Genomic DNA, 24,972 nt, shown 5'->3' with positions numbered 1-24,972 from the left:
TCCCAATGAAGAGGGCTTTCAGTGTGTACAGTTTTTGTATAAGCCATCTGCAGCCATTAGCATGTAACATTTTCACGTGACAAATAATGGCTGAGCAAAATTGCAAGTTTATTTCCCCTTTCCAGAAATATACATTGCTTCATAGTTTCTCTGAACACACTCCCTTCCAGATATTTATAGATCCACAATTTAAAAAAGACAGGAGTCAACAATGAATGGTCAGGCTGCCAATAAGATTTTTCAGCCACAACCCAACATCAAAGACTTCCCATTAAAAATTATGAAGGGAAACTAAACAAAGCCTCCACAAAATGTTCAAAGGGTATAAAAATAAACACTGTGTGGTATTTCACACTGAAAGGCCATCAACTTTTAGAGGAAGAGGGAGACCCTACACAGGAACATGCATCTCCTCTTATGCGAGCTAAGTTACGAAAGCTCAGCCAAGATGCTGTGAACACATCTTCCCATGAAAAAAGGGCACTGTCGGATCTGTCGATACACCTTGTATAGGAGGTATGTCCCATTTCATCTATTTACACTGTTGTAATTAACACCAAGTTCCTTGGGTTTTGCCCTTCTTTTTAAAGTTTGAAGTGACAAGCATTGGTCAAAGGACAAGAAATAATAGCGATACAAACCAGTGTGCAAGAATAAACGTCTCCAGGAGACAATTAAAATATTGCAAGAATTTCAGGAGTAAGGAGAGTAAGAGCACTTATTCTCAAGGCAGCAAACAACATGATTTTGATATAAAAATGAACCATGTGGCCAGCCAGGCCGCTGACCCCCTACTCTTCCCACAAGCAGGAGCACTACAGTAGCAGATGCTACCACCTGTACCAGCAGCCACAGCTACTCTGTGGTTACCACGGAAAATGTCAGCCCTTGGGCATGAACCAAATTCCACTTACTGCACCCTTTCACCTGGGGGTTACCTGTCACAGTTCTCAGGGTACAGGAAAACAGTCAAGAATGTTTTCTACCTGAGGCATTAACACAAACCTCTCTATTCCCCTCTCTCAGAAGGAAAAAATGCTGATAGAAATTTCCTCTCCAGTAGCTCCAGCATCCTCAACTAACCTCCAGTTTGGGAGGTGGGACATACTGGTCTCTGTTAGGTAGATTACAGGGTTATTGTCACAGTTACACAGAAACATTTGTAAAAATCTGAAAAAAATATAATGGAATATTATATTAAAATACCAATCAAGTCACAAAAGGACTGGCAAGTTCAGTCACTATGAGAATCACATTTGAAAAAATCTGCATTGTTTTCAAACACCCATTTCCCCCCCTCCTCCCCCCACAGAAAGACAGACAGACAGACAGACAGACAGACAAAAACATTCCTTTCAAAAGCATCACTGATCTGGAGGGAGAAAATTGGAAAATTGCAAGTTTTTAAAAAGCACTGTTATTCTACCTTCAGGTAACATAGAAAAAAACCAGATAGGCACATTGATAGAAGTACAATCAGTAATAAACCAGTTCCTTAGATACAGATTTAGTTTTTAGTACTTGAACAGGCTTAAATTCAAGGGGTTTATGCTGTATACACTGAGCATTTGTGATGAGCTTTAACAAAATGCTAACAGTATACATTTCTTGTTGGATTAAAATCCAACAGAGTATTTCAGTGCTGTACACAACATCATTAAGGCTTTAGGGGCACCAAAGTTAGTCTCTGACCAACTGAGAAGGCATTGGCAGCCTACTGAATGATTTCTATTTCTTTCAATGACAGGAAGGGAAGGGTGCTTTTTCTCCTTTTTGTTTAGCACTCATGCCTAAACACCCATCAGTGCAACAACTCTAACTACTAAATGGTTAAATCAAGCAACTAAAAGCAGCAGGACTTTTAAAGCAACAATGGTTCTGCAGTTCTGTGCTGCTTCTCTTCCCAACAGTCATTTATGCTACTTAACCTATTAAATTTCTGACATTACAGATATATCCCAATTACACAATCATTACAAAGAAACATGAAAACAAATGCAAAAGGACAGAAACATTTCTGTAGACTGTCTAGAAAGAGGAATACCCTACTTAAGTTTATGGATGGAATCTAGAGTCAAACTAATGGGAGTTCAATTGATTTCAACAGAGACAAGGTTTCACTCCATCTCGTCTCTCATCATTCCAGCACAGTCCCCTGCAACTTCCATAGCTCCATTCTCCAGACGGAAAACCAGGAACATGCCAAGCTGGCTGAATTGCCTTTACGCACTCCAACTGTCTCCCTCTTCAAACACAAGCAACTACAAAGCTATACAAGTAGTAGTCTCTCCTGGAAGCATGCCATAACGTAATTCTGGTAAACATGAAATGGAAGAATGTTCCAACACTATCAGTCTTCAGTAAAGGTGATTTGATGTTCCTCCTTCATAAACGATGTCACTGAAGAGTCAGAATAACTTCGAGAAGGCAACAGGGTATCAAGGAGATGGTAGTTGCAACATATTAAAGAAACCATTCCCAGCTCTGTCATGCACCACAAAGGTGAAGCCTGCAGAATTCAACTCTAGTAAACAACAGATCAAGCCACAGTCACACTACTGAACTGCCTGAATCCACATGAATTTCAGAGCAAGACGTCCATTCCAAATAGGTTGGTGCATGGAAGCTGGGCTGGGTATACGTTGCAAAACCAAGACTGAATGCCAGCCAGTGCCAGCTTCACAACTGAGTTAATGGAGAGGGATGACAAGAGACTGTAGGAGAGCAGATGCTAAAGCAAGTAGACTCCTTAAAAGGCCATTAAGTTATTATAGCACTGATCTAAGCCATCTCAGTAGGTTGCATGGCTGTGTGTCAAAAGGGAATTGGATCCTATGGTTTGTCCAACTTATTTCAAGTTTTTCAGCTGTTTCTTTAAGCAAAAATCTACATACTTTTATAGATTAATTACTAGTTAGCCTGAAAAAAAGAAGACTGGACAAGATGGCAGATGCAAAAAAGACCTCCATGTTCAACCAGGTTCTGCAAGACAGAGCACCTGCACCTTCTCAAAAGCAACAGTATCAGCAGATGCTCATTTGCTGGGGCACCCACCATCCCCCTCCTCATGTGCATCCCTCTGGGACGGTAACACATCAGTTAAAGCAAGTTTAACCACCACTCTTAGCAGACTAAACTGTTTTTTATAACACTTAAGGCATGCCTGCTTACAGAAGTGTGTCATTGCTATGTGTTCTCCCAGCACTGTAGACATGTTTTAATCATGCCTTACCACCCTTCAGTTGCACAGGCTGAGACAGGGCTTTCTCAAGTGGCTGTCTTTTTGCTATTTGAATATAAGCTTCATTTTTAACTGCGGATAAGATGAAATCCAAAACCAGAAGATCTCTGTTCCCTCCCTCCCTTTCAATTCCACCCACCCCAGCCCCCACTTAGCTTCAACAGAAACAAAACAGGGTTTATCTTATTCAATTTTTAGCCTTCTTTATGAGAATATTTTTATTGGCCTGTTTTGTTATTCAGAACTGAGAGATCTTCTGCTAAGCTATTCCTAAATCAAGACAGCCATCATTCACATCATCCTGCTCTCTAATTTCCTTTAGGACAGACACAGGAATATACAGCAGTTCCTTCCCTGATTGCTTCGGTTTTGCTAACACTGATGCTACCAGCAGCCCCCGCCACGCGGGCTGATGATAATCCACTCTTTAAGTAGTAGCACAGACAGACATAATTTTCAGCTGGGCACTACCGATGTACAACCACCACTAAGAATCCACCAAGAAGAGCAGCTTTAAACACTGAGAGAGCGCAACCTAAGAATGGACGTAGACGCACCTGAATTACTCAAACCCAGCTCTTGGCAGCGAAGCTGGTACTACCTCTGCCATCTTCAGATGTGATGACTGTAGTGGTGCTGGATGGCCGAGAAGCACAGAATTGGTAGAGGAAGAAGGGCATATTTCAGAGATCTCTCTGCTCTTGCAGGCAGCTTAGATACCAGATTTGCCTCCGTAACTCTTTGTGTAGCCACAGTTCAAGCCCTAGCTCCAGTGTTTTCTGGCACAGGAAATAAGCATGTGAAAAAAGCAGCATAGCACTGAAACAGGCTGAATAATGTTCACCCAAACACCTTGCTTGGCATTAGACTAGCAGAGAGAAAATGGGAAAGAGAGGTGAGAAGATAACTCAAAGAGCTTTTTTTTTTTTAATATCTATAGAAAACCTGAAGACATCTGATCTAGCAATAAAGAGAGGCAGAGCCTGAAAACAAGGGTCAGAAGATATCAGGATCATGGCTATTTTGGTTAGAATAAACACCAAAATAGCAGTATGGATTTCAAGGACCAACAATAATTTTCTATGGCTATTGCAAGGACAAATGCTCATAGGGCTGAAAACATTTTCATGCCAGTCTTGGATGCAACTGCTGCTATGTTTTCTACTGCACTTCAATTTTGGCTTTCTTTGAATGGCAGAGATCTCAAATCCGCACCCTCATCTATATGCAAACCCAAGATTGGCATTGTGAGGCAAAACCACAACCACCAAAAACCCCACTTCAGTATATGAGAACATAAGCAATAAAATAACTGCAAAAGTGAAAAGAAGATGGAAAGGAAGCAAAATATTTAGTACACTGATTTTATAGCAAGCATAGAAGAAAGCTACACACTCTTAAAATGGAAGGGGAAAAACAGATTAGCTGCTTTTTAATATTAATGCTGTTAATTCTTCAACAGTTGCACAAATCCTTCAAAAATTATCATTCGCTTTGCAGCTGAGCTCCTTCTGCAGTGCAGTTGGAAAGGCTGCCGAGTCTCATGTGGCTGCTCATTTAAGCTGTTCCATTTCCACTCTTAAGGAAGACTAGAATGTCCTAATTCAGTTTAATAAAGAACACATTGGACTTGGGGGTGGGGAGAGCAAAGACGGCACTGGGAGGGGAACAGAGCAATTTCTGTACTTCAATTAAGCTAAAAAAAAAAACCAACAGCAAAACTAACAGTTGATCATCTCAGGAAAGTCTCTAGAAAAGGGGGAGGAGAAAGGAAGACAAACAAGCACAAACATTTTCCTCTCCTTTTGATCTAAGTTATAAGTAGAAAACGCATTCTGAGGCACTGGTAATTTAATGAAAACTTTTTTTCCCCAAACTAACAGGATTCTGTTTATTCAAGAAGAGGAGGCCAATTTCTAAATAAAGCCATTAAACTCAATTTAGTTTAAGGCAGATACAGTTCCATGAGTCCCAAAGAAACAAAGAAGGTTGTTTCAACAAATCTGATTATCTTTACTGTCCGTGAATTGACGTTACAGTTTCGAGGTACTTTGAAAGGTTTGGAGAACTGCAACTGAAGCAGGTATCATATTACTTCATAAAAAATGGCAACTATAAAACGATGTGATCTCCTCACAATACTGATTAAAAATAAAATACAAACCTTGACTAAGGCCAGAAGGGCACTTGAATTGCATATTCCATGACTAAGTGACTAAAAAGTGTACAGAAGACAGCATTAATTAAAGGGACTGATCATCTGTGATAAACAGAATGACTTTATTAATATTCACCAATACTTTCCTGCATATTTGGTTAAGGCTGAAGCTGTCTACGAAACCTGATTTGAAATCTCTTCAGCCAATCTTGGTTTACTGACTGCTTAGAGGAAATGAATTGTAGTACCTTCTGCGAAGTCCTACATCAAGGGCAATACTCTCAAATGCTTTCTGGAAAATAAGCATGTCCTATTATCAAAACAGCCCTCAATTTTGTATTTTAGTTTACTTGTATTACTGAACTGAGTGACTTGTTTTTCCCCAGCAAGATCCTAATTCTGCAGATGTGACAAGACCACGGCATGAAGATCTTAGGACAGAAAGGTTAGACCTTGCCCACTTACCATATGGGGCTATGTTATAACCTCTGGTCACTACTATTGATTTGGGGGAGGAGGGGAAAACTTTATGCCTTTCCGCTCAAATGTCAATCCATCAGCTATTGTTGTGACCACAGCCATGAAAAGCATACAATTTGAGTATAAGGCAAGCATCCTTATAATGCACTTAATCAGTTTCTTCCTGACCTCTACAGTGTTTATGCTCTGGAACTTGTAACATGATTGCCTTTTTCTGTAACTGTAAATGCTGTGAAACAGTCAGAGAACATATGCTAGGATTTGCAAAAACAGGCAAGAAGGAAACATCCTGAGACAGATAAACAATTAAAAAAACAGGCACAAGTAGTAGTATGTGGAAAATAGCATATGGCTAAGCTTTCAGTAGGGAGGTAACAGCTATTTCGAACCCAGTGTCTCCCCCAAAGGAGACAGTTTTCAGAAATGCAGCTGCAAGATCCTCTGAAAAGTCAAGCCCTCTAAAATACATCATGTTGGTAAATTGCAATGGAGCCAAATGAAATCCAATGGCTGTGCAGAGCTGACCATCATGGCTGCTTTTTTTTGTTTGTTTTGTTTTTAAATTAAGGTCATACACACCTTGCTTGTATGAGACAATATAGTCAAGGTAGCCCTTTAAGAAAGATTTAAATGTGCGGGGATCTTCTGTGTCATACATACTGCGGTACATAAAATAATGTTTTACAGGACACAAAGCCAACACCCAACTAATCATATTTGAGAAGTCCATCAATAAAGCCACAGAGACTCAGAAGCCCCAGTTTTGGAAAACAGTCAAAAAGCATTGAGCCTCATAGGAAGTGGACACATAATGCTGCAACATTACCTGATTTTTGAGGATTCATGTATCTTGCTGTGCTGTCTTTCCCGTAACATGTGATGCTGCTTTCATTCTGTGATCTCAAAGTGACGTATCTAAATATAAAGCAAAAGTATAGAAATTAATTTTTACCCCACACATGATTATCTTATAAAATATCACCAGCTTGCCCCAAACAGTGAGCAGACCTGCAAGAATGAGCTTCCTATTGTAACACAACCAAATACTAATTTCTGTTCAATATAGTATCTCCGCGCTACTCTGTTCTTTAAGTCATTACTGCAGAGGACATAGAACAGAACTATAACTCCCTTAAAGAACAACCAAGAACCTCTTTCCCATATCAACAGTGAGAGACTGCTTCACTGTCAAATCTTTGGGATTGAAACATCCACAGTTCTTCAAACTACAGACTGAAATATGAGTAAGTTAATCTCCTCCTTCTTACTCAGCTTGGCACCTATTGCAAAATGAGGAATGGGTTATGTTGATGCAATAAATAAAACAAGATTGTGCCTCTACTGCAGAGACCATAAAGATTTCACAGCATCTTATGCTGCTTTGACAGAACCCAAAGACAGGCTGGATGCTCTCACCGAGAGGAGATTTGCTGGTCCAGAGCTTGCAACCTACATGATGATCGTCACACACACAAACAAGAGAAGGTATAGCAATCAGGAAGGGAGGGATTAATGAAAGTCAAGGGTGCAGGAGATATGATCAGGTTGTCACCCAGTGCAGAAGACATATCTAGACAAGGCATCTTAAATTATTTAAATGAAAACAACACATTTGTTTTTGTAGGTGCTGCTGCCAAGAAGGCTTTTAGGGAAGGCCCTGAACACCTGTGGGTGTTAAGAGAGCCATCTGATGTCATTGCAAGGCCACTCTCCATAATCTCTGAGAAGTCGTGGAGATTGGGAGACATCCCAGAGACTGCAAAAAGGCTAATGTCACCCCGTTCTACAAGAAGGGCTTAAAGGAGGATCCAGGAAATTATAGGACCATCAGTCTTACCCAGTCCCTGGGAAAATTATGGAACGAATCCTTCGGGGGGCTATCACAAATCGAATGAAGCATGTGACTGGAAAAATCCAGCACAGATTCACCAAGGGCGAATCGTGCTTGATAAACCTGATCGCTTTCTATGACAAAGTAACCAGCTCAGTTGATGCAGGGCGAGCGGTGGAAGTTGTCTACCTGGACTTCTCCAAGGCTTTTGATATGGTTTCCCACAGCATCCTCCTAGAGAAACTGATGCGTTATGGCCTAGACAAGTGGTCTGTGTGGTGGGTGGGGAACTGGCTGACAGGCCGCACCCAAAGGGTGGTGGTAAATAGCTCCTTTACAAACTTAGCAACCTGTCACAAGTGGGGTCCCCCAGGGATCAATACTGGGCCCAACACTGTTTAATGTCTTTATAAGTGATCTAGATGATGGGATCAAGTGTACCCTGATGAAGTTTGTGGATGATGCCAAACCGAGTGGGGAAGTGGACACTTTGGATAGAGAGCCACCCTGCAGGAGGACCGGGATAGGCTGGAAGAGTAGGCCAACAAGAACCTTATGAAGTTCAACAAGGACAAGTGTCAGATCATGCACCTGGGAAAGCATAATCCAGGAGTGCAGGACAGGCTGGGATCTACCCAGCTGGAGAGCAGCTCTGTGGAATGGGACCTGGAGTCCTGGCAGACAACAAGCTCAGTATGAGCGAACAGTGTGCTGCTGCAGCAAAGAAAGCCAACAGGATGCTGGGTTGCATCAACAAGGGCATCACTGGCAGAGATTAAGTCATTACACCACTCTACTCAGCGCTTGTCAGGCCACACCTGGAATACGGTGTTCAGTTTTGGTCCCTGCTATACAAAAAAAGAAGCAGATTGGCTGGAGATGGTCCAGAGGAGGGTCACAAAGATGATCAAAGAATTGGGAAGCCTGCCATAGAAGGAAAGGCTAAGAGAACTGCGTTTGTTCAGCCTTGAGAAAAGGTGGCTTAGCGGAGACCTTATCACCATGTTCCAGTATTTAAAGGGTGGCTCTAAAGAAGATGGAGATTCCCCTTTTACAAGGAGTCACATGGAGAAGATGAGGGATAATGGTGTACAAGTTACTCCTGGGGAAATTCCGATTGGACACGAGGAAAATTTTTCACAATGAAACAATCTGCTGTTGGAATAATCTCCCCAGGGAAGTGGTGGATTCCCCAACATTAGACACTTTTAAGATTCAGCTGGGCACGGTGCTGGGCCATCTTGTCTAGACCATGCTTTTCCCAAGAGTTTGGACCAGATGATCCTTGAGGGGCCTTCCAACCTGGTATTCTATGATTCTATGAAACAAGTCTGGAAGTTTAAGGTGCAATTCACAGCTCACTGATGTCAATGGGAAACTCTTCATTCGCATCAAGCCCTGCCAGGCTTTGGAAAGTCATTCCAGGCTCAAGAAGAAACTGTATAAAAGACTGCTTGTGGGAAAAGGACAGAGATAACCTCAGTGACCTCAATCAGCATTCTCCTTCTCTCACCTTCATGCTAGATTCACTTGTTTAAATTATTCTTTAAAAAACTCTGACAATAGGTCCCAAGCATTGTGACACTACTACTTACAGCAAGAAGCCGGCCCCCAAGTCCAGCAGGTCCTTGCACAGAACAAGTCCCCTCCCTTAACGCACCAGCAAGGTGGGGGAGACAAACCCAAGCAGCTCCCTTGCCCTGCCCAACACCAGCCTCTTCTTCCCCCTTCATGTTTCCCCAGGCCCACAAGAACAGAGAGGTCCACAGCACAATCCAGACACCAACCCGTTCCATCAAGACACATGCCACAGGAGACAGCACCTGCCCAAAATGTCTTTCTTTGACAGAACACCTCAGGTGATGGTAAATGCTGGTGGCATTGCACAGGGACACACGGATTTTGTCGGGTCCAAATGAGTTTTTGCTTACAAGTTATTGCATTGAGTCCCAGTACCTAAAACCTGTGCGCATTCATGTCTTGCTACAAACGTGAGGTGAAATGCTACAAATGTCCACAAAAGCAAACTGTTACCTGCTTGCATCCTATCTGCTGACAGCTTTTCTCAGCAAATCCCATGAATTTTCATCTTTGTTGAAATAAGACAGGTTCTAGTAAGCCCACATGTACCTAATGCTTTATCTAACTTGGTTTTTTTTACTGGTATTTAACACCTTTAGATCTGTAATAGGTGTATTGAATCTTCTAGAAAACTGACAGGTGTATACCATTGCTTTGTGTTTGCAACAGGAAATATTCAGAGACACAGGGAAAAACCAAGGTTAACATCAGTGGAGCCAAAAGAGAAAACGTGGTGGGTTTCGGTTTAGGTTGGTTGGTTTTTTTTTTTTTGCCCCAGTTTAACACAGCTGTTTAGAACCTGCCAAGATGTTTAAATTTCATTTAGAAATTAACTGCTATATCATAAGCAGTGACAAGGTCATAGTACATAGTTTTGCTTTCTTTTTTATTTACCCATCTGCTCTGGAACAATGAACACTAGGATTAAACCTAAAAATGCCAAAGTATTCTGCTGATGAACCATCCCTGGCAGCTTCTGACAGAGGCCAGGCTGATCGACACTGGGAAAAGCAGCAACAGGAGTGCTCAGACAAACCCTTTCCTGTTTTTCTAATTTGTTTTGGCTGCTTTTCCCACTATACCACTTTTATCATCAGAACCAAAATGCTGCCCGTACGCAGCTCTATGTAAATTAGCAGATACATGCAAAGCTCTCATACGTAATAACATAATTAAAGAATAAACTTTGGGCATTTTAGAGCCAGAGGTAGTAAACTGATGGCTGATAAATACTGATAACAGTCCCAATGTAATTAACGTAGGACCAAACACTGCAATAGTACATAAAATTCACAAATGAGGTTTTAATTCCTTTCATTAAATTTTAATCAGCTTCTCATTTTTTGAGGTTTAGATTAAAAAGCAATCTAACTTTATATTCCTTTGCCATGTTCTTCAGTTTTGCTCCCATCCCATCCCCTAGATTTTGCATGTAACCGAAGCACAATAAGGAGAAGCTGAGAAGTGAAACCTACAGCAACATTTACAAATTAAGAGCTAAGTTAGATATCAGCTACCCCATACACACAATATAAATTTTAGTTCTTCTCTCTTCATTAGGATTGATGACATTGCTGGAAAATAAGGAGCACATAATACCTTTTATGGGAACGTAAAGCACAGGCGAATTAGCAGAGAGAGAATGCAGCTAAATCAATTTCTCATCTCAAGATAGTAATGGAGGCAATTTCTTGAACTTTACTATGCTTGTAATGTATTGATCAGCAAAGCTTCACACTGAAAGTTAAACCAGGTATTTTTCCAGGGATAAAATGGAGGATTGGCAGTAAAACTCTAGGCAACACACCAAAGAATGGGGATTTTCTTCAGCCACGTTACAGTTCAGAAACTCAAAGTTTCCACCTACCAGCAAGTTAGTGCAACACCTGAGAGGAACATTTCTAGACGAAGGCTGAATTGGTCCTGCAGAAGCCTTCACAGAGCAAATTTAAGGAGAAGCAGAAAGACACAGTGCTGCTCTCTGGAAGCGATGGCAAAAACGCCAGTACCAGTTACGCTACCTGTGGCATGAGGCTGTGGCAGCAGCCTGGAGGCAGCATTTTTGTTGCAACACCCCAGCCCCACTTGGCTGAGGGTCACCATACAGAGCCATTTCCTAGAGGTCTTTCAGCCTCCACTGTGATTACATCGTACTCTGAGATGCTGATCCCCTTCCTGAAATTCTGCTACTGCTCTGAGGCCTAACGGCAGGTTAGGATGAGAACCTCCTTCTGGCCCATGAACACAACCACCACAAAGAGCAGCGACACCAAGGAAGGCCATGAATGTGATCCATGGGCTGGTCGAGTGTGCCTGGCACAGGCCATGTGCTTCCAAGGACAATGCAACAGCTGCACTGCAGATTTTTAGATATTAAAAAGAACATTTTTAGATATCAAAGCAACAATACAGATCAAAGACTATCTACGCGTATCCTCTACCAAAGTAAAGTGAAATGTTTGACATATACTTCTAGAATAGCTATATTTAACAGGATACTTTTCTATCATTTGACATTAGAAGTTAACTGAAGTGTTAAAGTTGGAAACTCAGACTTCCTACAGATCACCATCAGAGCATCCAAAATGTGGTTCTGAGAGAATACAAAAGAAAAAAAAAAAGTCTTTTGGGATTTCTCTTCTCCTGCCCAGCAGCTGCCTGTCTACCTAACCATACACAAACACCAGCTGATAACCTTCCCATGAAATTAATAAACCTCACCTGCTTTAAATCAATGAAACACAAGAGTTTTCTGTACTGTATTTGTCATTATTTCTATTACAAAAAAGTGACAGAGCATCCTGTTATCTAAATTGGCTGGTCATGATTAAATAGTATTTAATTATTTTTGGAGCAGAAAAGGGGAAAGTAAGCCACCTTAAGATAAGAAACATAAGAACAACAACAGAGTAAATTTATTAAACCAGCAATACCAACAAAACTGTAATATCAACTGGCAAACCAGCAACAAAAAAGTTGAAAGTATCAGAACTATCATCATCGTTTGAACCATTAATTTGGCTCTCTTAACACAACTACATCAGAGCACAGTCTCTCCCACATGCTGGAAATCCTCTCTTAACCATCACCTTCATGATTTTGTTTCCCTTCCCTGGTCCATGTTCAGCTTTCTCATTTCACCTTATTTCTTCGAAAAACTCAAGAAATTAAAATTCTCTTCTTAGGACAGGATTTTTCTTGCATGCAAGATTATTTTTATATGCTCGTTTCTCCATCTTTGAAATGCTTCAGGAATATTGTATTACATTTATTTCCACAGCAAACCTCTTAGACAAACAACACGTCTTACAGATGAGATGCTATGGCAAAGAGATTACAAATTCCAAAATCTATTAGATTTCACTGTAGGAAAGCGCTTCACATAACAGATACTGTACAACACTAGATTATGTTTAGAGCAGTTTTGACTCAAGCTACTGGTCAGATGCCTACCAGTCACACAAAGCAAACAGTATAACTGGTGTAGCTGGTGATTACCCAGGAGATGCCTGCCTTGAGCAATTGCATCAGGCGGCTGCTCTGTGGCACTGGTCAGAATATAATCCAGTTCCTCAGTCAGGGCTATAATACTCTTTCTTGCAATTCCTTCCATCTTTCATTACATAACTTCAAACAACTGCAGCAAATTAATCGGGGTTCCAACACAGCCTCCCTCTACAGGAGTTTAATTTATCTTCACAGCAAATCCATTATATGTACCAAGCTGGACAGGAGATCGGGGGGGGAATGCAGTTTACAGTTTCCTCATAAAGTGCATTTATGTAGAACAAGGCTAAAATGAAGTTATAAAAGCATACTTTCATTCTGGCATTTAATCTGAAAGAGGTTGACTTAATATCTTATCTGTGTGGTGTCATTTAAAAAGGATATTCCATTACATGATATTGTCTAAAAGCTGGAATGGTCTTTCTGTCAGTCTAATACGGCTTCTACACAGACCAGTCAAATTGAATACAGTAAAATTATGGCAGTGACAGGCTGTCGCCCACCAGGGAAAGGCATGCTAGCAAAATGCTCATCTGAGTTGGAGAGGTATTTGCCAACAGCAGAACCTCAGACTCATGCTGACAATCCTGTCTCCATCCCCACTTTGTAAGCAAGCATGTTTGGGTAGGCAGAGGTTTGCCTGCCCATTCCTGTAACTCCTGCACTCATCCGCTGCTTTCCTTTCTCTCCTTAAACCAGCCCTTTCTCCAAAACTGAGTCCCTTTCAAGCTGCATTTTCTTCTCTTCTATCATGCCAGGCATCACCTCTCTGGTACTTAGCCAGTCTCCTCTCCTCTACCTCTACTCAGCTCTCTTCCCTCAGGGCCATGACCTACACCTCCTGCCACACAACCATTTCTTGTCCTCTCCATGTTGAATTTTGATAGCATCCTGGCCAGCAGTCAAGCTTGACAGCCCCAGAGCTGCCTAAGGAACCATCATCTTCCCCTTCACAGCTCTCACACTTGTTTCATGCTCCTCCCCTGGGAAGGATAGCGCGCACTCGCTCCCCATCCCCTTCTTCATGACATTTTTAATTTTTGCAGGTCTCTTCCACGTCAGATACTTTCTAGATCGAGGACTCATGGCAGCTCTTTGTCACCCATACTTTGGATTTTTCTTCTTCTGTGCAACATTTTGTGGGCTGGGGGAGGTGAGATGGAATACAAGGAGGACCAGAACTGCGCATAGTATTGGAGGCAGGGAAGCACCACACGTTTATGCAGCAGCACATTTATGCTTTCTGTTTTGTTTTCTGTTCCTCCACAAATGAGTACTAACACTCTTTTTCCCCGATTGTTATGCTGCCATTTTTACAGGACGACCACAAAGGCTCCTTCCAGAGCAGTAACACCTGGTGCAGCACTCATCAGAGCATACACTGTGTTGTGACCCCACTCCTCCTCCCACATGCATTGCTTTCGTTTATCTACAAGCAATTTCCTCTGGCACTTTATCATCCAATCATTCAGTACAAGGAGTTCTCCTGCAACACATTTCAGCCAGCCCTTCTTTTCATTATTCTTAATACCGTAAGCCTACACTCTTGCAAAATTTCAGTTCCTTACTCTAAACTATGAGGTAACTGAAACTGTTCAAACAAAATCATCACTGTCAGTGACATCAATAAACAACCCTGCTTCCTTGAAAAACCCTCAAACTATTCTTTCCCTTTGCAAAATTACTGGAAAACAGCCACTCTTCTAAATGAAATTCCCCAATCACTCAAAAAAACCCAACAACAACAAACCACCAAACAAAAACCCTTCAAGTAGGCACACCCCAAAATGAGCTTTAGCCCTAATTGCTCCAGTTTGGCAGAGTTGACAACACTTGACAGAAAGATCTTATGTCAAGGTGCTGACAGCCTAACACTTGGACCTCTGGTGCCATGTTAACGTGCCATCCCTGCCCCAAGAAGATGGAGCAGGAGCTCCACAGCTCAGGAAAAGGCACTGCCAGGCCAAAAAAAACCCCACCCCAAACAAATAAGCAGACAAACCTAGAAGTCTAACAGCTACTGCTTGGCTCCAGATCCTCCGTGCAGAAGGTAGGAGGAGAAAAAAGAAAAAAAAAATTCCCACCCCTCTGCAGACAGACTCCTATGCAGTGCCAAGGATATTTTGAAAGACACAAGATGTATAATAACTTTTCAACTGAATATTCATTTCTGAATTGAAGGGAAACATCTTAAGGGTGAGTGGGTGTAAGGAACGATTCCTCCTCAGCACTGCCACGCTATTTATTAACGGCTGTGAATACCCACAAGAATTCAGCTTTGGCCTTCGCACTGTACACTAACAAGCTTACTTTACTGACATTCACAGAGCATATGGAGCTCTGCTTCAAATGATCCCTTTGAAAGGGACAATTAAATCAGACAACTGGAGATTGAACAACCAACGGAGCTAATTAAATTCTTAAGTCTTGTTTATATATTTATACAAATCTTTCAGACCATTCTTGCTGAGAAGGGGAATGGGCTGGCTTGGGAGGTCAAGGGAACAAAAGCAGCCCTTTTCTTTTCCCCTCCCCTCCACAGTTACAGATCTGTATGGAAGAAAACTTGAGACACGAAATCAATGCAGCCAGTGGTGGAATTCATCTTACTGTGACAGAAATATTCCATTTTCCCTAGCTTATATTTTAAATTGCTTTCTGATATACCAGGTTATTATATTTTTTAGCCCCTTTGGTTCCTTACATAATTAAATGCCACGCCATTCAGCTTTTACAATTACTTTTACCATTTTCAGAGGAACATTGACACTCAGCAGCTTTCTCAACTTTCTGTGAAGAATTTATTCCCCACAAGTATTAGCTCCACTGAGTATTTACTTCATTACATTCAAAGCTCTTAGCTATCCCTATAGAAATCTTGTCCCTTGTACAGACTTTTCTGTAGAGCAGGTAGTATTTGCTGATCCTCAGTTTCCTTTTCCTAGTATTCCACATAACCAGAAGTAGGACAGGAAAGGGAAAAGGACAATGCTTTTTAATACCATGGTGCCTTCAGCTTGCAGGCAAGGGAGAATGGCTACGCACAGCTTCCGGGCACGTTTTTGTAACAAATTCAGATTTTGCATTTAATACTTGGAAAAGTAACAACAATGCTTCCAAAAGGTCTCCTAGCTAAGCTATGAACATTTTGCCCAATTACCCTACAGGTACAGGTACACAGCCTCTGAAGCTTTGAGAACTGGCTTCTAGGATTTCTCTTAGAAGACCACCTAGATTTTGGAACATGCATATTCCCAGCGCCTCTAGCTTCACTTTCAAGATATTGCCAACAATAAACATGGGTCCAGCAGCACAACACTCTTCCCAGTTTTGTCATCTGGTGACAAAGCCCACAGGACACCCTACAAAAGTTCTTTATTGATACAGAAGTGACAAAGTAAACACATTCTGCAAGGAGCAAGTCCATCCTGCTTAACAATTACCTAAGAGAAATATAAAGAGAGAAATACAGATTAGGGTATTGTCTCCCTTCCCAGGTAGGCTAAGGAGAATTATTTGGTCAGTGGTTTGGTTTTTTTTCTTTCTTTTTTTTTTTTTTTTTGGGGGGGGGGGGGGGCGGGTGGAGTGGGAGTGGGGGTGGGGTGTCTGTGTGTTTTGTTTGGTTTCTTTTAATTATGTGGACAACTGAGGGAGAAAAAAGAACAAAAAAGCACCTTAAAGAAAGGGCCTTTTAAATAAATTGATGGCTAAAGCTTTGTTTGCTGACAAAAATGCCAGCTTGTTTCTTAGCAGAACAACAGAAAGGAGTTTCCAGAGAATGCCTAACAAGCACCAGAGAGGAAGCCTTCTCTATAGCAGGCACAGTACAACACCATAGGATCTCCTGGAAATTAATTTCAAGTTGGAAACACTTTGAAAAAAGTGATAAGCTTTCTTGTCATCTGTGGCTCTACTTCACATAGCAGTTGACCAAGTTGTCCTTCAGAATTACTGGAATGTTACTAAGCATCACATTTCCAACTGAAAGCAACGTATGCCTGACCATTTCATACCATTTTCAGCTCTGTCACAGATAGAGCTTGAATTATTGTCACAGACAGTTCAAGAACCAGCATGCTCTGCCCGCATTTCCCCATGACCCAGCTGGCATCCTGACATGGTGCTCTGCATGAAGGTGAAGGAAACTGCGGGCTCTGCAATAGGGAGCCCAAGGATCATCTCTCATTTCAAGTCCCAATTTTGTATGAGGTCACGGTGACCTGAATCTAGCATTAATTATGCATAATCGCCCTCCAAGCAAGTGGATGTGCGCCAACTGAACCTCATAAAAGTTTTGGTTGCTAGGAGGTAGCAGTGGACATATTCTAAAGTCCCATTTATTCAAGCCACCAAGGTTCCCCTCTGGAAGAACCTTCCACAGTCTGCTCACTGGTTTCTCTTGCCTCTCTTGAGACATGAGACTTCTGCTAAAATCTGTGATTTCTCTTTTGCTGTCATATAGAGAAGCCTCTATGAATTATCTCTCCAGTCTGCAGAAGACCTCTAACATCTTCAAAACAAGGTCACATCTTTAAACAAACTGGATAACACACTTAGTATAAATTCTGCTCAGATGAATCTTGCATTCATACACAGTGTTGTTCAGATGCACACGTATCCAGTTCTGAGTCTCAAAATCCACGAGCCGGCACAGCAGACAGAACCTCCGTACCACTTTATAGAGCTTGCCTTAGCTTTTCAGCCTACTCTCCCTCTCTCTCTCTCAGACTGTTACCTCAAATGGATACATATTTTTACATCAACATTTTTCATCAACTGTTTTATGTGAATATGAAGTTTCAGAGTGTGCTATCTGGAAATCTAGGCTGCTCCAGATCATGCTTTTAAAGACTTACTCTATAATTCTCCTACCAGTTTGTAGGAGATGCATTTTTATCCTCTGATTTAGAAACGCATAAAAGGATTTTCCATGGTTATCTTAGCTAAGGTTGGACTTACCAGAGTATTTATTTATTGCATTGTTTACATGTACTGTGAGACACTCGATAAGGAAATGGAGATATAAAAATAAAAACAACCTCCTCCTTCAGACCACATCATTTCTGACACCATTCCTACTTAGAGATCAGCTCAGTTTTGTTTGTTACGCGGAAGAAGAGAGTAAGCAAACACAGCCTTCAGTTTTTCATCATTTACTGAACCTATGGCATACAAGACTCATTTATCATCAAGCCCTAGACTCAAGCTGAAATGCTAATTACAAACACAAAGAAAAGGTAATGTTATTTCAATAATTAGTAAGCAAGCAATTCTCAGAACAGTGTTATCTGATTTATCATAGGCTTCTGGAAAGAAGATGGTGGTGCTGTCACACTCGTGGTTTCCCTTCTGTTCACTTTTCACTTACAGCAGATTCATGCCTCTCTGGAGTATCTACGCGAGAGATTTGACTGGAAAAGTAATTTGTAACTCAGAGCACGAAGGATGCTTGCCTCCCCACTGAGGCATCCTTGGGAACTGCCCAAGGAACAGTGGATACAAGCAACGTGATCAGAGGATTGAAAAGTAATGCCACGAACCTCAGGTATTTTTAGTTCTGACTGTGGACTTCTTCATGACTGAAATAGGCCACTGATAATGCCATTTCTGACAGCCCTCATCACTGCAAATACCAGCCAAGATAACCTGGGGTTGTAGAAGGGGAGCAAGAAGGGATCTTGAGTTGATTTAAAAAACACAATTAAAACAGGAGGTAAAACCAACTGCAACAGAAATGAAAGGTGAGAGACATCGCAAACATGCTGAGCAAGTCAGAAGCAAAGGCAACTCATACGATACCAGCCAAACCTGAGCAGGCAGTGCTTCAGCCCCTCTTACCTAGAGTCAGCAGCTAAAGATCTCCCCAAAACTTCAACATGGCCAGACACAAGGGAAGGCAGAGTGTACAGCCTAGCAGGGGGACAAGTCTCCAAAAACCCCTCCCGTGATGAAAAATATTACCACTTAGAAAGCAGTGGCACACTTCTAAGTGAAGGCTGTTGTCACCACTGCATGGCCTGAAGAGATGCTAAGCCTTGCCTTTGTTTCCCTGCACTTAGCTCCCATGGCACAACACTAGCATTTATGTTACAGAAACACCTTTATTGCTCTTGGTCAAACCTCATGGTCCTTAGCTTAGGTGCAGGCTGCAAAACTTTAGAGCGGTAGGGTTTTTGGGGGCAGGGAGAGAGGGGGTTATGTGTTTTTTGTTTGTGGTTTGGTTGAGGGCTTTTTTAACATTGATGCAAGTCACGCAAGACAGGCATCTCTTAAAAATTATTTGAATAAAGAGTGGAATATTTGTATGAAAATGGATACAATGTTACTGAAAACAAAAATTAAAAAAAAAAGAGTTATCTTAAAAAAGTATACAGGTGGCATGCACCTCACTGCTTGACATCTGGGAGTCAGGATCACCCTTACCAACAGCAAGGCTGACAGCAGGCATACAGTGAATGCAGCACAGTGCTGGGATGTTCCAGAACAGCCTTCCCCTAAGACTACATCCAAAGGAGGAAAGCATTAACCTGCATGAGCATAAAGTAGGTGTTCAAACAGCTGTCTCCTGTGACAAAGATCTCAAGCAGAGACCTCATGGGGAGAGCTACAATATTATTAAAGGATTTTCTCCAATGTATGTACAACCTTACACTTTTTCCTTTATCATGCAATGGAGAATTCTTTTTACCATGCTTCAGTTAAAAGATGATAATAAAGGAGGATAACATATAATGAAGGTACTGCATATATGATTTAAAGTTGCCTCCAAATACATATGTACAAACATTTGTTTTCCTTCAGATGCCAAGAATCAGGCCAGAACAGCAGCAATGTGATTTTGGCTTGTGCAAAACAATGCTTTCTTTTTTAATAAGCAATGGACCTACCTGAAAAAAGTTTGGTGTGTGGTTGGTTTTTTTTCAATCAAATTTGTGCTTATGAAAGGTTTGGAGACAAGCCTTCTGGATAAGACGTAACTGCATGAGACAAAAGCTAATCAAAAGAGTACTGCTTTCTGCTGTGTTCTTAGCATTCCTGGACTGCAAATTCAAGGTACAGAAAAAAGTCTGTGTATCATATGCTATACCAGATAATATAGCAACACGAATGTCTAAAGATTATCTTTGAAAAGGGAAGAGTTGCAGTGAGCCCAAATTTTTTAATTTTATTTTTTAAATATTAAGAACCCTGCTATAGATTTAATTTTTATTTTAGCTTTCCTACAAGGCCTTGGCTTGGAGGAAGCCCATCTTACAGAAAAACCTTAAAGCATTCTTTACCTCATCTTCCCCTGCATTAATGTCTCTGGTAATGCAGGAGTCAGATAAGTCTATGTGGTCCCACACTGTCCTGCTGGTATATTTTCCAGTAATCACTAGCTATCTCAAAAGGTGCATCTCTATTTTCATCTTCTGCATATGAGTTTTACCCAGGTCTAGATTCAACAGTAGATTGAAATTCCTTTGCACACTGAAAGTTTCAGTTGTAATCTCATTAACTCCAGGCACAAAGCTCTGCTAGGCTGAAGTGGTCTGAATGAACCATCTGCAACACCCCGTTCCTTTGAGATCTCCTGTGCTTGCCAGAAAGAAGGATGGTATAAAGTTGTCCTCCATCACAGGGAGACCTATGATGGAATTACCAAATTTTTTTATGCTTTCCAAAACCCTGCAAGTCTGAGCCATCATTCCCCAAAGGTCTTCTCTTGAGCCAGCCCACTGACACACAGATAAGTGTCTCTTCTCAAACACTTTTTCAGTGGTTTTGCACAATGCAAAAAACTGTTGAAAATGGAGAAGTGCCAGTCTGGTGTACCTTACTTTTAGCCAGCTCCAGCCTTCTCTTTTTGTCCCTGGTGTACCAGCAGAAGTCACAACCTAGAGGCTGATTTTCCATTCAGATGAAGAACGTCTCTCTGGTACTCTGCACAACTAACTGAATGCAGGCAGTGCTGTGGCAGTTTGTGATGCCTCTCCATGTTCACCAGCAAACCAGGATACAATTACAGACCATGGTCCTGGAGATCCATCTGATAAGTTACTGTATCCTTATTTCCGACAGACATGCCCCTTCCTGTCAGGAGAACCAGAAGATGAGAGTCTGATGATTTATTCACTAGTCTGAACTATGAAGTTCTGAACTGAAAAAATATTTCTTATACTAAAACACACATCACTAGCCATTTCCTTTGGACAGCACAGGGCTACTTAAGAAATCCTGAGATGGACAGACCTTAGACCTTGCTATTTTGAGGCTTCTGATGAGTTTGTTGAGGAAGATGAGATTTGGGAATGCTCATAGGTCTTCATACTTTTCAAAGTGCAAAGAATAGCATGTGCAGTCTGCGCAACTTCTCCACTGGTAACAGACATATAGCTTCACTCTACAATCTGCAGTTGATTGCTACTTTTATTTCTTTTGAGGGTTACACAGTCCATTTAACTTGGGGGAAAAAATGGCAGCATAACTCTGTGGACATAACTTTACTGGTCTGCTGTCAAAGTTACAGATCTTTCACACAGGCTAGAGACTGGCACATTTTATATGCACCCAAGCACAGGACACCAAGTCAGCAAGAGGTATCTGGTTCCTATTACCTGAACATTTTCAGATGCTTTAAATCACCATCACCTACTTCTTCCAGGTCTCACTTCTATTTCTCAGCTTCTTGTAGGCTCTTAACAACAAGATGATGCTCAATAAAGTCTTTAACAAGACAGTAGGCTCATTTCTGTTTTCATTTTAGCCATATCCTCAAATGGACAAACTGTCTCTTGAGTACCGAGTTAGTATCAGAAGGAACTTGCTCTGGACTTGAGAATGTCACAATTACCAGTGGGTTCATGTCTTTTGCAAAGTCCTAAACTGAAAGACTTTAGGTAAGATGGAAAACCCTGACCCAGCTCAGGCTTTTTACTCCATTCCCATACCTAAAGGACCACCATAGGATGGCCAATTCTAGCCCCACAGGGCTGTTACCATCTGCTTTATTTCTAATAAGCAAGGGGAAGGAAAGATCCTCATAGCTCCTACTCCTAAATCTGGTGAAGTAGCAAAAAAAAGAGTTCTCCCCCTCCCCCTGGGTGCTTTAAAAAAAATCATCCATGGGAATCAAATAACTTGCTGAATGATTCATGACTGTCATATCTGAACAAAAAAGTACCATGTCAATAAACAGAATCAGAAAATTAAAAATTGTAACTTCAGATGATTAGTGCAAAACACGTGAGTATTATAAATTCTGAATCTTAAGAATGGATGACATACTTACTGCATCTCCTTAACACTGGGAGAAAAAAAAAGATTAAATCTATTTAGTGGTATAGCACCAGCCTTTGCAAAAAAGGTAAAAATAACATTCATGACAAGAGGCAGGAATCCAACACATTAGATAGTCTGTGACGAATAAAGCAGATAATATCAAATTAGTGAACTAAAAACCAAAAAAACCAGCCATTTACAGATATAAAGAATACTTGCCTATGTGTTTCTAAATTAACAACCAACTGGAATTACACGTATTTGCTGTTTTAAAATAAGCAAAGAAACAGATACGCAAAAAGATCTGGATTTATCCACCCTCTAAGACACACTGGGTTTTAACATTTACGGCATACTGAAGAAAACACCCCACTTCTTTTCTCTTGATTTGATGTTACATTTGGCACAAAACTTTCATGTTCCAAAAGAGACTTGGCTAGACAGCAGATGGAGTATTCCATTAAAACACGAGTGGCAAAATGTGCCCACCCTCCCAGTCAAAAACAGCAAACCACTTCCCAGTAACACTGCCCAGTAAGATCACAAGATGCTCTCACAGATGCTTTCCCACAAAATACCTTACTCCTATCTAACAGTGTTCTTCTCCATAAGTGAATTATGTAATAGTAATAAAAAAAAAAAAACAAACACCAAAAAAAAAAGGCAAAAAAGCAGTGTCAGGTATTCTCTCTAGCACTGCTCACTTACCCAGAAAAGCGTGCAGAAACACTAACAGCATCAGAGGTAGGCACACCTGCAGAAGGCTAAAAATGTCAAGCAGAGGTCTGGAGCACTTGGTTCAGCCAGAAATTACTATTTCAAGTTAAGCATAACTAGGAGGAAGAGAAACTTGGTTCACTTTATAAAAAAAAAGATATGTGGTAATATAAAAAAAAAAAAAAAAGAGAGAAAGAGAAAAACCAGAGGGTACATTAATTATAATGGTTCTGTGGTTCTCCTGTATTTCAGTCAGAAACCACTTTATTTACAGCTCTTGGCTCAGTAGCAGGCAACCCAATGAGAACATTTTTCATGGTGCAATTTCTAATGCAAATAAAAGTAAAGGTAACCCTAGAGTGGTTTGCTAACTTATATAATGAGACAGGAAACAAATGGTGCAAGTGAATAACGATCATGTCAAATGCATTCAAGAAAGGCCACATGACTAAAATAAATTCTTTGACAAGCACATTTACCTCAAAGAGCTATCTAAACAGCTCTATTTTTCCATAAATATGTAAACACTTTTCCTAAGATATCATTCAAATAGTAATTTAAATATACATTCCATCAATATACAAAGTTAAACCCATTCTCTCCACCTTCAAAACCAAGAAGTGACCACTAGAGATAGAAATCTGTCTTTTCTGCTCAGCAAGTCCACATTTACTGATTTCGGACAGAGTGAAGAAGAGCCCTAAGAGAAACGCTGGGATCTGCCCAGGCAGCCCCCTTTGCACTACTTGCAGCTAGAGCAGCATATGGGAGGTGAATGGGAGGAGTGGAAAAGACAAGTGGAAAAATGCATGTGTGGAAGAAACTAGCGTAACATAAGCAGACAACATGCAATTAAGGTCTCCCAACGATGGCTGAAACATCTCCCTGAAACCAGTCCAGGTTCACCAAGGACTATCCTTGTATGTTTGAGCAGCAAACCCCTTAAATTTGCCACCAAAATTGGTCTGGTGACAGGGTTAAGACGCAGCCTCCCCGCAGACGGCACCATATACTCCCCAGATGACAACAGCACAGGTTGGAGTTACACCATCCACATCCTTCTACCCCTCAGTTTACAGTTTACGGCCATGAATGACCAACTCCAGTAATAAACAGCAGACCTGCTTGTTCAGTAAAAGGGGTCACACAGACTCACACCATATTATTTCTCCCAACCTTTCCCTATATGGATGGCCTCGTACAGACTTAAGCTTCCACCAGCCAGCTACTAGCCCTGTCCAAGTCATTATGCTTTTACTTAAAAATGTAAGATTGTAGGAAAAAAAAATCTCCTACAGCAATTTTCCATTTCATTTTTAAAATGGAAACAAAATAAATTTTGTCTGGTTTAACAGCACTTTTCCAAATTGTGCCAGATACAAAATTTTCCATCTTTTCAAATGCACAACGTTGCTTCAGATGCTCACATGCTCTCTCAAACACTCTTCTCCTCTCTGGCTTGTCAGTTCACTTAGGAAAGAAATACCTACAAGAACATTTTGGGCTTCCGTTCAGCAGAATGCTTTGAAGCAGTTTCTATTATCATAGAAAATGCCTATCAACAGCTGTTACCGGCACAGGAGGGACCTGTACATATGTAGATGCTCATATGCTAGCAAGAGTTCACTGAAAGGAGTAAGCAATGTGTGTTACTTTCTGCAACCTATTTGACTATGGGTAGTTTGAGCTTTTACTTTGCTCTTTACAGTGAGGTGATTCAGGAGCTTATATTTTATGTCTATCAAGTCACAAAGGCCTACTGCATTTAGAAAAGCAAGAAATGAAGGTATATATATTTCTTTAAGATGTAAGTATTCCTTCAAGGCTGTAAAAGTACTTTGCACTGGCAAACTATTTAAACAGGACTTCAGACCAATGCCTTCATTATCAGCCTCCAAAGATGTCCTACCTGACAACTGTGGGTGCAACTGATACCGCCATCTTGGCTGGCTCATCTCTCCAGGTTTCTTATACAGCTAATTAAAAAAAAAAAGAAGGGGCGGGAGGGGAGGGGAAAAAAAGAAAAAAGTTTCCAGAAAAGAAGGTGATCCAGAGCACTGAAATTCAGTTCCTGCTGAGCTGCTCTGAAGAAAAGACCTTCTGTCTCTACTGATTGCAAGGGGGCCTAATGAAGTCAGAATCCTAATGAAATTAGCTGATCCAGTCAGGAGCCTAAACTTAGGACAACTCAGAACA

General features: G+C 41.1%; 1 protein-coding gene across 4 annotated transcripts in view; it reads right to left on the bottom strand.

The window, feature by feature from the left end:
- The window catches only part of TRERF1 (transcriptional regulating factor 1), a 105,562-nt gene that overhangs the window by 26,355 nt on the left and 54,235 nt on the right, over positions 1-24,972 (bottom strand). For all 4 annotated transcript variants that reach the window (XM_064446147.1, XM_064446148.1, XM_064446149.1 and 1 more), the window contains one exon: positions 6,706-6,794. The gene's annotated coding sequence lies outside the window, so the exon portion shown is untranslated. The remainder of the gene's footprint in view (positions 1-6,705; positions 6,795-24,972) is intronic.

This window comes from Phalacrocorax carbo, chromosome 3, assembly GCF_963921805.1.
Source record: "Phalacrocorax carbo chromosome 3, bPhaCar2.1, whole genome shotgun sequence".
In the NCBI taxonomy this organism is placed as follows: Eukaryota; Metazoa; Chordata; class Aves; order Suliformes; family Phalacrocoracidae; genus Phalacrocorax; species Phalacrocorax carbo.
Note: the sequence above shows the minus strand (reverse complement) of the source record. Positions and strands in the feature narration are given on the sequence as shown.